Here is a 13,401-nt window from a genome sequence, read left to right on the forward strand (position 1 = left end):
ACAATCACTTTAGTGTCCACCCCCCTAGTGCCCGAAGACCGCTGGGATAAACCCCAGCAAGCCCGCAACTCTTGTGAGGACAAGCAGCTAAGAAAATGGATGGATGGATGGATGGATGGATGGATGGATGGATGGATGGATGGATGGATGGATGATGCTCTTAAGCTTGAAAGAATTACTGCCACTTTAATTTTAAGGTCTTCTAGGCAGGGATAGGGTTTCAGTGTATGGTTTAAAATCAGATTTTCGACCGTTACGGGAAGCAGGATGGAGGTTCTCAATTAGGGCTTTGAGGTTTCAAATCGGGGTTTGAACATACACTTTGAAATCAGGGTGTCAAACTTGGGTCTGTGTTTTAAATTTAAAATAGAGGTGATGGTCTCTTTGTTTAATGTAAAATTTCAAGCAAAGTTTAGGATTTCAAAATTTAAAGTCATAGATGTTTAAAGTCAGATTTCAAGCTAGGCTTCGGGTTTCAATAAATGATATCAGTCAAAGGTTTTAAGGGTTTTGATTTCAAGGTATCATTTAAAATTTTGGTTTCAAACACAGGTTAGGGTTTAAAAACTGTTTAGAATATTCAAGTAAGATTTCTATACAGGGTTACGGATTCATTCATGTTATCATCATCATTAGCAGATACAACAAGCTGATTGCAGGACAGTGTTTTTGCTGATAGCCTGTATTAATACTCATTCAGGAACACTTGTCCCCACTTGTCCGCCAATTTGCCGCCATGCAGCCAATTTGATACATGGCTGTAGATTTGAGCAGCATGCTGTAAAGCGTGTATCTGTGTGGAGCTCGCGTGGACCAACCAACGTGAAATAGCCCATTGACCGCTTTGGGAGGTGAAAGTCGCCTGTGTGTATGTGTTAACTGGGGAATCTTTACAAAATATTAGCAAGTGTAGCAATTTTGTTCTTCTGTTTATTGTTAATGTTTTTGTGGACACATTCAAGGTTACATGATAACAATATAAATACTGTGTGGGATGGTGAGCGACAGAGTGTGTACGCTGCTAACTTTGTTTGGCTTGAGTGTAACGTGCGTGTGTGTGTTTGCTTTGCCTGTTGGGCGGGCCCTGTTTTGCATGATTGTGCAGTAATGGCTTTTGGCAGCTGTGTAATTTCTGTTGATTTATCCTGACCTTGACGGTATAAAAAAACGTACTTGTGGAGCTTCCTTTGCAGTGCACAATCGCATAAACACAAAATGGATTTTTATACAAAAGTGCATGATAAAACAATATCAATAATAAATACGGGAAAATTAGTTTGACTGGAGGCCTGTCACTATCTTATTAATTTTGATTTTTTTTTTGCTGGTTCTTCCATCAAGTAATTGTGTAATCAAACCCCTGGCCTAAAAAATAAAACAACAAAAATAAAACATTTTATTGTTTTAGTAACTTTAAATATTTTAAATAGTTGGAGTGGATACAAATACACAAGTTATTGTCTTCTACACGTATAGATTATTAAAACAACCAAAATTGTCTGTGCAAAACCGTTAGCAATTGTGATTAATAATAGCGTGCTAGTGACTACCATTTAGGGTCGACAAACTAACTACCATTTAGTTCAAACTTTTGTGATATGTACTTTATAATGTAATGGTGTCTTTTAAATAATTTACAAATGATGCTTCAACAAAATTCCATGAGTAAACCTCAGGGTGTTGCCTGTTGGCTACAATGAAGTCAATAACTTCCTGGTGGTCTTCTTCTTCTGCTGCATCAACTTCACTTGGCCCCATTACATCATTAATTGCCTTCACTTTGCCACCAATTCTCAAGAGCCTGTATTATCCAAATTATACAGCCCTAGTGCTTTTTGGGAAGTTCATAACTTTTTTTTTTCTTTTTCGGATGCGCCGTATGCTAATGTTGTCATTAATGAGAGTCCGCAAAATACTATATCAATACTGTATGTGTATTTTAGTACATAAATAGGATCACCCATTGTGGTGGTGCACCAAGATAACAAATGTAGCCTTGTGTCAAAACGGTCTTTAAATACAGGTGTTTTCTGTTATTCTTCTTTAATTGAAATGAGAAAAACAAAAAAAATAATCCTAAATGTGTGTTAAATGTGTGTCACGCGTTTACAATTTTTTAGCGTCCAAGAACTTCATGTTTGTACTCAATAATTGACTTGAAGAGACCCATGAAAAATGCATTGTGAAATTCTCCCATTATAAGGTCGAAAGGGCCATTGTGGTGATTTTTTTCATGAATAAATCAACTTTTAAATCATGTCAGCTGCATAATCATGGTGGTGAGTACACAGTATTATATCTTGGACTTGTTTAGTTTCATTTTCGTACAGTCGCTGCATTATAGTCTCTACTTCCACTCCCCACTCAGCACATTCACATATTAAGCGCCCCCAATCACCCTCTAGCTACACACACACACACACACACGCAAACACACACACACACTTAGTGTTAGTGGGTCAAGTAACCGTCGAGGGACCAGCCAACGACAATGTCACTAATTTCTCTGTCAAGTGCTGTTGGCTGGTTTGAATGGGTCACTGGTTAGTTGGGCCACCATGCAAAAAATGCCTGAGAATTCAAATAATTATTACACTGCTGCTTTATCTAAAACTTAGATAAGGAGTCTAATGAAGTTGGAAGACCTTCAGTAAAATAACTTGTAATCACAAATTATGCAGACAATGTATACAAGTACTACGTCAATGACATTTGTTACGTTCATTTAACTTTCAGTGTAAGATTTTTTTCTTATGGTTGATAATAATGATTGTATATAATAAATGTAATTTGTTGGTTTTGATAAAGAGATATATTCTTGAAAAAAAAAAAACAGTACTGCTCGGAACATTTGTCAAGCCTTGCGAAACAATTCAACAACGCTCCAAGTTTGTTTGATAGATAAATGAGTTACCAAAATGGCTTGTTGGTCGTGTAAATTAGGTGTCAAACACCACACATAATGTTGTGGCCTACTTTCCTATTAGGGGATACTGTTCTTTTTTTTTTTTTTTTTTTAGCAGCGTTTGAGTATTTAATGTAATGAGTCTTGTCTGCTCATTTAAGGCGAATAAGAAACAAAAACTACAGACATTAACCCATTAAGACTCATTTAAAAATGTGACACTAGTGCCACCAGAGCTTATTGTATTGCTCCCTATAGAATTTTCCTCCATTACGTTCATCACTCTCCTCCCCTCAATCTTCTTTCATCGATTGCCACAATAATAGAAGTCAATGCCTTTTTTCCCTCTAATCTCACAACCACCATTATCACACTTCTTTCTGCTTGAATAGAATCGGTGCGTGTGGGTGTGTGTGTGTGCGGGGGGGATTCATTGACAGAGCAGCAAGATTCACAGTTCACCCGTCTTTTTCCTTTTAAATTGGGTACAAGTCAATGCTCAAAGATTACCACAAAATTACTACCCTTTAATACATTTTCCATTACCGAAACCTTTTTGCACCTTATGCATGAGGACCATATGTAATTAGGTAGGCCACTAGAATAATCAATCAGCAGTGTAACACTGCTGTTTGGCTATACACGTGAGGTATATGTAAAAAAAAAAATGGAAGAAACAGCTTTGAGCATGTTCCAGTGAAGTTCTGTTTCCTCAGTACATCTCTTTATTGCACAGCTATATTTAAGAAAACGCTCAATGAGTGTTTTTCAAGCTTCCTTCTTTTTTTCCCAAAAGACCTCCAAGGACCATGAATCATAAACTACTATATTTAGTCACTCTTTGTTTTCTTAGAAAAACAACAACAACCATGTATAGAAAAGTGGTTAAAAAAACCAAGACGGGCGGGGGTGGGGGGGTCATGCATAGTAACGTGTTTAAAAAAATAAAACATAAAAGGCCATATATTGTATGCAGCTTGTAATCCTGATATCTATTTGTTACCATTTTTTATGCATTTATATAGTTTATTAATAGGCTGGCTTGTCTATTAACGAGAGAAGTTCTTTGCACTGATGTTTACTGTGGTATTGTATTTTGTCTTTACACGCTTCATCCACACTTTCCACCGACAATTTACACCGTAGAATAACAAAAATAAGATTGAAATTAGCTAAGGCAAATATTGTACATATTCACTCAAAAACACATAGCCTACATACTACTTTCGGCTGCTGGAAACAAACTGCTTAACATTTTCTCTTGTCCGCTAATTAACTTGCACGCTGTCGCGTCTGATGTTAGCGTCTTTCGTTAACAGGTTAGGGGTTAGGGTTAGGGTTACTAACCCTAACCCTTAAACCTAAACTTAAGTAAATTTAGATGGCCAAAATTAATATTATTGCTTCTGTAGACTTGTAAACTTGTAAACGATTCTAATAGAAAACAACAAAACAAAGTTCTTTGCACGCACCACCGATACACCAGCGCTGTCCCACGGCAACCAAATGAGCTGCATTCATGTTATCAACTACTACAATTAATATTATTAATTCAAAGCAGGGACGCCCAATGCATCGCTCGCATCAATCGCTTAGCTATTTTGGTCTCCTGCATGCCCCCCCCCCCCCCCCCCCCCACACACACACACACACACACACACACACACACACACTTGGTATATTGCTAAATCGCAGGGGGTTTGGGCAGCCCTGATTTGAAGGGTTAGGCAGCAGGTTTTGGAGCTTGGAACTGATTAGGCTATTTGCATGTAAAAAGCACCCCTACTCACAAAAATTCACATTATGAAATGACCTCTGGAATTAACTTATATCATAAGTAAAGGTACCATTCTATTTGGAAGGAATACAGACAATATACTGTAGATTTACTGCCCCATTTTCTGAAATATTTCAGATATCTTTGTCTTAAATGGAAAATTTACAATAAAAAAAAACAGATATTATGTCATTCATAACTAGTAATTGTCATGTTTTCATTGTGGTTTCGGGCTGGGTTTTCTGTTTTGGGGGATTTAGGTTTTTTCAAGTTGTGAGTTCTTTTAGTTCTTGTGTCTTGCACTCATTCGGTTTCCCTCGTGTCGATCCTCGTTAGCATGATTTGTTTCCACCTGTGTACTCGCCCTCCTTGTGCCACCCAATCAACTCGCTCTGCCTTTTGTTTCTCCCCAGCTGTTTCCCGTTTCCTTGTCGAGTCCCTGGTCTATTTAAGTCTGAGTTTGCGTTCAGTTTGTGCCGGGTCATTGTCCTGGTCAGATGGTCGTTTTGATCGTCATCCGAATTTTTAGCCTCTGTTCACCTTAGTTTTGTGTTTCCCTCTGCGAGCCTGCCCCCGTCTGCTGCTTTAGTTTTTCACGTCCTTCAGGTTGCCACCCTTCAGTTGCTACTTTGACTTTTGGTCCTCGCTTTCATTAAATACGATTTTTAAGTACAACTTGCTTCCCGATTCCCTGCCTTTGGATCCACCACTGCACACCACCATGCTGAACCGTGACAGTAATAAATGAAAAATATATTCGAAAAAAAATAAAGCCCTACCTGGTGCTATGTTGGACCTTTAATTTGATTTTAAATAAACCAACAAAGCCTGAAGAAAAACAAGGAATTAGAGACAGAAGGTGTGATTATTGAGGTGTCACTCATTGTCATTCACCCGCGGACACGCTCACATTAGTAGCTAGTTCCTATTTCACAGTGAAATGATCCTACATTCAAATCTTGCTAGTAATTCAAATATTGCAAACTCACCTGATAAATAGGGCATGACTGGAATCTCTCAGCCCCCCTCCCATCCAAGTAACACCCACTCTCTGTGTCAAAAGCACAAGTGTATAAAGACCTTCAACGTGTCCATCGGGACTTTGCAACATGCATGTTGATGAGTTTGGCTGCGGGAGGTTTGGGGGGGCTCACGATGTGGGGGGATGCCGCGGTGTGAGGTACCGCCGCCACTCCGTCCCACAACATTTCACCCTCCGCTTAGAAAGGTCACCGTGTAGAAGCCAGTGGCGAAACATGGTGGTGGTGGTGGTGGAAAAAAAAATGAAATGTTGTTCCTCTGGGTAACTTGTGGTCTGTGTGTTGTGTGTGCACGCTTGCAACATGGAGGTGATTATGTTGAAATGGAGGTAAATCAATTGGACAGTATGACTTCAAAAAGGTCATAGCTACCCAATTTTATTGGAAATTTAACTCAACAGCATGCGACAAGTAATTGAATAAAGCTTTGACTTTACATGATTACCATTTCAGAGCCCTTGACTTATCAACAAATTTAAAACAGAGACCAATCACCGATTTAATTAAAACGGGACCAATCCATTTAAACGTTCCTATTCTATAAAAAAAATAAGTAAACTATAAAGGTCTAAAAGTGCTAAAATTTAATGAGTAAATGTACCATTCAAAAATTAAATAAAGCGTCATTAAATAAGTAAATGGTTCATTAATTAATTAAAATTATAATTAATTAAATCAAATGTTTCATTATGAATTAAATGTTACATTAATTAAATAAAACATCTAATTAATCAAAATTTATCTAATTATTAATACATAATAAATTAAAGATTTATTTGATTAATGACACATTTATTTAATTAACGACACTTTTGATGACACACTGCTGCAGCGTTTCATGCATTTTGTTTGTCTGTCAAACCAGCTCGTCAAAGTTTAATGGGCGGGTTCTAACACCTGATTGGTTACCCTGCTCTTTAAACCAAGACAGAGCAGGTTATTGATTTATTATAATTATTATATTAAAATTATTATAATTATTGAATGGTGCATTTATGTATTGAATTTTGGCACTTTCGGTCCTCCGAATTAAACATCAAAATACTAAATATCAATGTATGGAAAATTTGGAAAATTGTTTACAATCACAGGACGTTTTTATCATCAGTGTGACCTGTGATCCTAATGAGTACAAACGCTGCAGAATATTAATGGATGGGAGGCAAGCATTCAAGTGAAATGATCTATATTACAAAGTAGTTGGAATTACTCTCAAATATAATCTCGTACGTGGATGTCAGATAAGACTCCGCGCCTCCTAATAAAATAATTCACCACACCTACTTGTGAGAAGATAGCACTAAGACTATTTTCCATGGGGTTATTTTATCTCTGCTACATTTAAAAAAAAAAAGCAAGAACCAGGCACACTTTCTGATAGAAACATTATGTCCACCCACGGATTCTCTAAAAGAGGGATAAAGAACAAATATCCTGACGGTGGAGAGCCACCCACAATGGTGTGCTTACCATCCATTAAGTCATAACACATGAAGAGCAACTAAAGCGCTCAAGTCACATCTTTGGATTCATATGAGGTGATCACCATGGACTGCGCATAGATTTCACTATTAGCATATTTTTTGATTTTCAAACTTCAATAAAAAAGATGGAGGGATTTTGTTTCAAGGTTATATTGTTGTGAGGTAGTGTTTGATCATTTTAACGTTGTAGGAAAAGACATCATAGGAAATGAAAAATCACACTTGAACTTGAATACAACTAAAAAATATAATGTATCGGTATATTTTTGTTTTTATAAGAGGCTGGGACAATGTTATTTTACCATGATTTTATTTCATATCAGTATTTACTTAAATCATACTTTCGTTAAACAAATTGCCTTTTCAAAATTATTGGTCATATCTTTGTCTAATTTGGTCAATCCACAAAACCGTGGCATTTGAAGACGGGTTGTGTGGAATTTTCATATGCGTTCTAAAGCAGGTTTAATTAGGTACGAAACACAATTTTTGCGCTTCAAAAGGCAGGTGTCAAATAGTGGTGGCAGCAAAGAGATACCCGGGTCGTCATCAAAGGAAGAGACTTGGGCCAAATTTGAAAAGAATCAGGCCAAAGGTGCCTGAGGTCTGCGCAGCGTCGGAACATCCGCGACTTTCATTTTCTGCTCTCTGTTCCAATTTCCTGCACCGCCACTTTGGTTTCTATTTCTTGTCCCCTCTTCCACTTAATTCACTCAAGCTACCTCTTTTGTGTCCAATTCCCCTTCTTCCATTTCCTCTCCCCTAATCCGACGGCGAATGACGTGACGGCGTCGTCAGTCCCATCCCATCCTACCGCGGCTCACCTATCGCAGTCAAATCAGAATAATGAAGGTTATTAGTCATTTTAAATGTCGTTCTTTCAGACGTTTTCTGTATCGCCGGCTTCCTCGCCGAGACGGCGTAGCACATGAAAGCCAGATTCCCGATGCCTAATGGCGTGTGAACACGGATAGGCCATTAACATAAAATGATGTGCTTTGCGATAACGAGTGGATTTACTTGGCTTACAAAGCCACGAGCGGCTGCGCGGAAATAACGCGGAGGAGAGAACCAGAGAGAGGAGGCTAATTCGGTCCTAATTCAAAGCCCGAGGCCTTCTTATCTGTTTTGTTCTTGTACGTATAGTATCAAGTGGCTCTCCACTCCTGCGAGTGCAATATGGTCCAAGGCTATTTTAGAAGCTGTTGGATACGGTGTGACCATTGCAACCAGCAGATTGAAAGATAAGGCTGCAGGCCAGGCATTTGAGATTGCAAGATGCATTTTACTCATTCTCCATAATGTGTTTCTTACCTTTTCTTATCTTGGTGCACTTGAAATGTCCGGATAAAAGCAGGAACATGATCACCTTTACTTCTGCAAAGTGCTAAAACGTGAAGGTGAGAGTTGTGGAAAGACTGTGACATCTGAGGCAATGCTTGTCCTTCAAGAAGCGTAAGGTCCAAGACTCGGTGCGAATAATCCAAACGAATGAATGGAAATGAACGTTTATTAGTGGTGCCAAACGTTAGCTTTGCCAGATCATGCGCAAACACAAAGCGTGATCCGAAATACGAGACCGAAAACAAAAATAACAAAACAGAAATGCAACCAGGGTGTAAAAAATGAGCAAAAGACTAACTTAAGAGCAGGGCCCAAGTATTTAATAGGCCTTCAAACATCATCCAAAAAATATCAAATAAAGTATTTGCTGACTATTTTATTTTATTTTAAAAGAATTTACCATTTACTTAACCATTTACAGCAGTTGTATACAAGTAACATTAATGTATTATTTATTTACGCTTCTTTATTTCACAAGAATCTATATCATAACCTTGCATTCTTAAATATGCGTCATAAAACATGTTAAAACATGTTTCTGCGGACCTATCATTAAAAACAAAGCTAGCCATAATTTTACAAGCAATCATAAGCAGAGAAATGCAAGGATGTCCAAAGAATTGACCTGGATGTTACTATGACCATAATCATAAGTCAATATGAAAAAAAAAATCATATTGACAAGGTTTAACAGCCTTATTAATTAATTGTTCCAGACAATGCATGCATCCTGTTTGATTGGTTTGAGAATCTTTCATTTTTCATTCTGAAATTTGTTTTTTTCTTTTTACCCCCCCCCCCCCCCCCCCCCCCACACACACACACACACACACACACACACAGTTTGTGTGGCTCGAAAATGTTGCAGGTCAACTTTGCCGTTCGCTCAATAACGAGCCCTTATATTTAGATGACGGGCCGAGGAAAGAAATTGATTTGTGATCATTCTGTAATGACTTTAAGACGAATGCATAGAGTGAAACTGAACAAATGATTTCAGGTGACAGCAGCGGCAAGTCACTGCCAATCACCTTGTGTTGAAATTGATCCGCCGTCAAGCGTCGCATGTGTAAGTACTGTATTGATCGTGGCCTTTTCACGGAATCATTGATATGACCAGAGGCTAAATGGCTAACATGTTCAGCTATGCGCTCAAATATATTGCTTCTCTGAATTGCTTTGCTATCTGAAAACTTTTTCTATAATTATAATGCTCGGTTCCAAAAACAAACAAAAAAAAATACAACTCATAAAATACCTCAAAAATTAGGTAGTAATTCCATACTTAAAGACATTTTTTTAGCGCACACACAAGATTATCCCTGAGCGTTGCCATTTTCCTACTGTTTTGGTCAAATGCCAACAAATTGTGTAATTGTTCAATGTTTCGACTGACTGGCTATGGATCCAGGTTTGGTTCAAGTTCTTGAAGTTCTACTGTGAGTTAAGACATTTTCTGTTCTCTCGCAGTTGGTTGAACCACATCGAGTCTGCAAGTAGTTCCTCATCCTTCCTGATTTTGGCCTCTTTTACTGCCCCTTCTCTTCTATCTTCCCCTCCACCATCTGCTCAGAGTTGGAGCTAGATGGTTTTACTCCAAGGATCCTCCTGCATTTAGTGGCAGAAAACAACCGGTTTTGTTTCTGTAAATGAACTTTTGATTTTTAAACGACTTAATCTAATTTTTAAACGACTTAATCTAATTTTTTTTCCCATTTGGTATCCCTGCAACCTCGTCATCCGGGAAGTTAACTGTGATTCCTTTCTCACACTTCCATTTTCCCCATTGAAACACTTGTGTGATTAGGCGCTCTACACAGAAACCTGATTTGACTCGGTGATGGTATAACTAACATTGCAGCCGATAGACCCGCTCATGCGGCGTTGGTCCATGTAGTCGTCCTCTCGTATGCATTCGCACACGCGTGTCCTCTTGTCAACCTTTAAAACGACTCGTGTGACAAGCGCCATGTCTGCAGGACTGGTGATTCAGCATCCCGTCATCGTTTCCGAGCTCCATGTCCAAAGTCAGACAGTCACGTTATGCTTTTTACTCAGTCATCCTCTCGTTTTCTTCTCTTTCTCCCGTCTCCGTCACTCCGTCTTTCTCCCTGCCTCCGTCTCCATCTCGTCCCTATGTCACGAGCGAGGACGAGGAGCTCAGAGGCCCGTGGCCGAGCTGTCACTACCGTTTAAGTTAACCTTTGGTTGATGATGACATGCAATCGTTGAGCCAGCAGCGGCGCCTGGCTGTTGTTAATCCTCCACGGGCTTCTCGCCGTCCTCCAACCCTTCCACCCGTTTTTTCTATCTATCTTTGACCCTGACTTCTTCCATGAGGCGTCTTCTCGTCACTGGACGACGCCAACTCAGCTCTTCCTCTAAATCTCTCTTTTTAATTCCTTTTTTTTTTCCTCCATCGTCATCTTTTTCTCTGACGCTGACAAACGTCCTCAAAATCCTTTTTATCTACCAACTAATATGTTCTGCCTTTGTCCTTAACCTTTAAAGAGATCCTACATAACTTTTGTGACTTTCAGTTTCCAAACAGTTTGGATGTTGGACGCATGATTGTAGATTTTACAAAAAAAATCATAATTCTCATTTGTACTGCATAAAGGCATCTAAAATGTCAAAAACAAACAAACAAACACACACACACACACACACATATTTGTTCCCCGTGACAGAAGATGTCCCATTGAAACCCATTATATGACACAAGCAAGTGCAGTCCCTTGCATTAAGATTGAAATGGGACTACAGGCTTTGAAACTGCAACCTCTAAAATTGCCTATCTAATCGGACCATATTTTTAAAAATTAATTCAAGGATGCATCAAAATTTCACCCCTTTTACCATTTGCTGGGATGCACCCTCATGGCTGAAACGATAATGAGTTAATATGGAGGTTGGATGATTGTATGTTTGTGTCTTTCATGTTTTTTTTCCTTGCAAACTCAAATTTTAATGAAGTTGGGATTGTAAAATGTACCGGATTTCTCCATGTAGAACTCCATACCACCATATTAGGGGGTTCAGTTTATAAGAACATAACTCACAACCAGACCACTTTTCTCCATATATCTGTGTTTGAATAACATTAATTCAAAGGAAAATAAGTAACACCAGGTTATGTACAATCTTAAAACAATTATATATACCTCAATATAGTATGCTTCCATTTAAGAGTGTTTGAACAGAACATCGCAAAATGCCTCTTTGTTGCCGACAATGATGCTGCGAGGCTCATTTTTTTTCATGTTTTTTGGATTTGGCTATAGCGTGATTGGTTTTTACCTGATCCCGGGCACGTGTCATTTTAACTTACAAGTGGCAAAATGTATTTGTAAAGGTATTACTTGTACATGAAACATGATGGTCATTAACCTAATTATTGAAAAAATAACTTTTTACTGCTGAAAATGGCTAGATAAGTAGAATAGAATAGAATACTGTTATTATCAGTGGACAGGTGTCTAACGAAATTGTGGAAAATAGCCCTGTAATGAAAGAATTGTACTGCATTCCACAATAAAGTGGCCAAATGAGTATTTTCCCTCAAGAAATTCATGAATTATATGAGTCCATAGACTTTATCAAGCGTTAACTCCTGAGTCCATTTCCTTTTTGCTGCTTTCCAAAACATCAGCACTCACCAAGGCAGCATACAGTAGACTGTGTGGTTGCTCAACAATGTGGTGTTCGGCAGTATAACTTCAAACTAGCTTTACCCTCTCACCTACAGCAAGGATAATTTGGTCCTTGTGTTACTCTGTTAGTTGTTTTTTTTTTTTTTCCAAGCAGCCCAGAACCCTTTTCACTTGTCACCGCTGCTTTGCATCACCACAAAACAATCCTGAGAGCCATGTCACAGCGCATCTGCTCCTTGGACCGAATAAATGTCTTTTTACCGTCATGTTTATGAGGAAAATGTGTCTTTTTTTGTCGGAATAGCTGAAAGTTGCCCAAACAGAGGTGGATTGCTTTTCAACCGATGTCGATGTCATGTGGGACCGACGGCAAGCCTTGGTCTGATCTTTGTGACCTGTCATTTGAATATATCTGAAAGGTTTATGATAACGTGGCAGAAAGAATCTAAGAATAGATTTTAGACGACCTTCACATTTGTATTGAGTGCATGAAAAGCATGCTCTGTTGGTTAAAGATCATAATTATAGATGTGGTCTTTGTGAAATATTCAATTTCTTTGCTGTTAAATAATATAAAATGCCTTGTTGCTTTTTGATCCCTCTTTTAGCCTTCATTTGTGTCTTCAAGAGGTGAAAGCATAATATAAATTAGAGATTAGCTGACCTATTTGACAATTGAAGTATATTCAACTCCTTTGTCTTCAAAAAGTCTTTACTTGCTGTATATTTCTGCCTTCAAGTTTGTCTTGTGGAGGATGAACTATTCGGTTGAAATCAGGTACTGAATAGTGAAAAATGCTCCTTATACTTGCCTTAAATTGCTTCTTTGATTCAACCCTTCCATGGTCTTGAGCAGTGCAACTGTTGAAGAATTTTCAACTTCTTTTCCTTTTTAAAATACCTTACTTGCTGCTTTGTTTTGTATATTTTTTACCCGAGTGGATAATCAGCATCCTCTATGGGGTTAAGATCAGGTCACTCTATGTATATTTCATTTTGCTATGTATATTCAGTTGCGCATATCAATGCATAGTCAGAAACAGCACAAGAATAGTCAATATTTTTTACGTTTTTGTCACTTATATTCAAAAATGATTTCATACATAAGCAAAGGTTTAGCATAGAACGGCATTGTTCATATTGGGTAAAAATTATAATATGCAGCAAGCAGGAAACTGTCTAAAAGGAAGTTTGAATG

Source organism: Hippichthys cyanospilos, chromosome 9 (genome assembly GCF_059441005.1).
Source record: "Hippichthys cyanospilos isolate Australia breed blue-spotted pipefish chromosome 9, RoL_Hcya_1.0, whole genome shotgun sequence".
Lineage (NCBI taxonomy): Eukaryota > Metazoa > Chordata > Actinopteri > Syngnathiformes > Syngnathidae > Hippichthys > Hippichthys cyanospilos.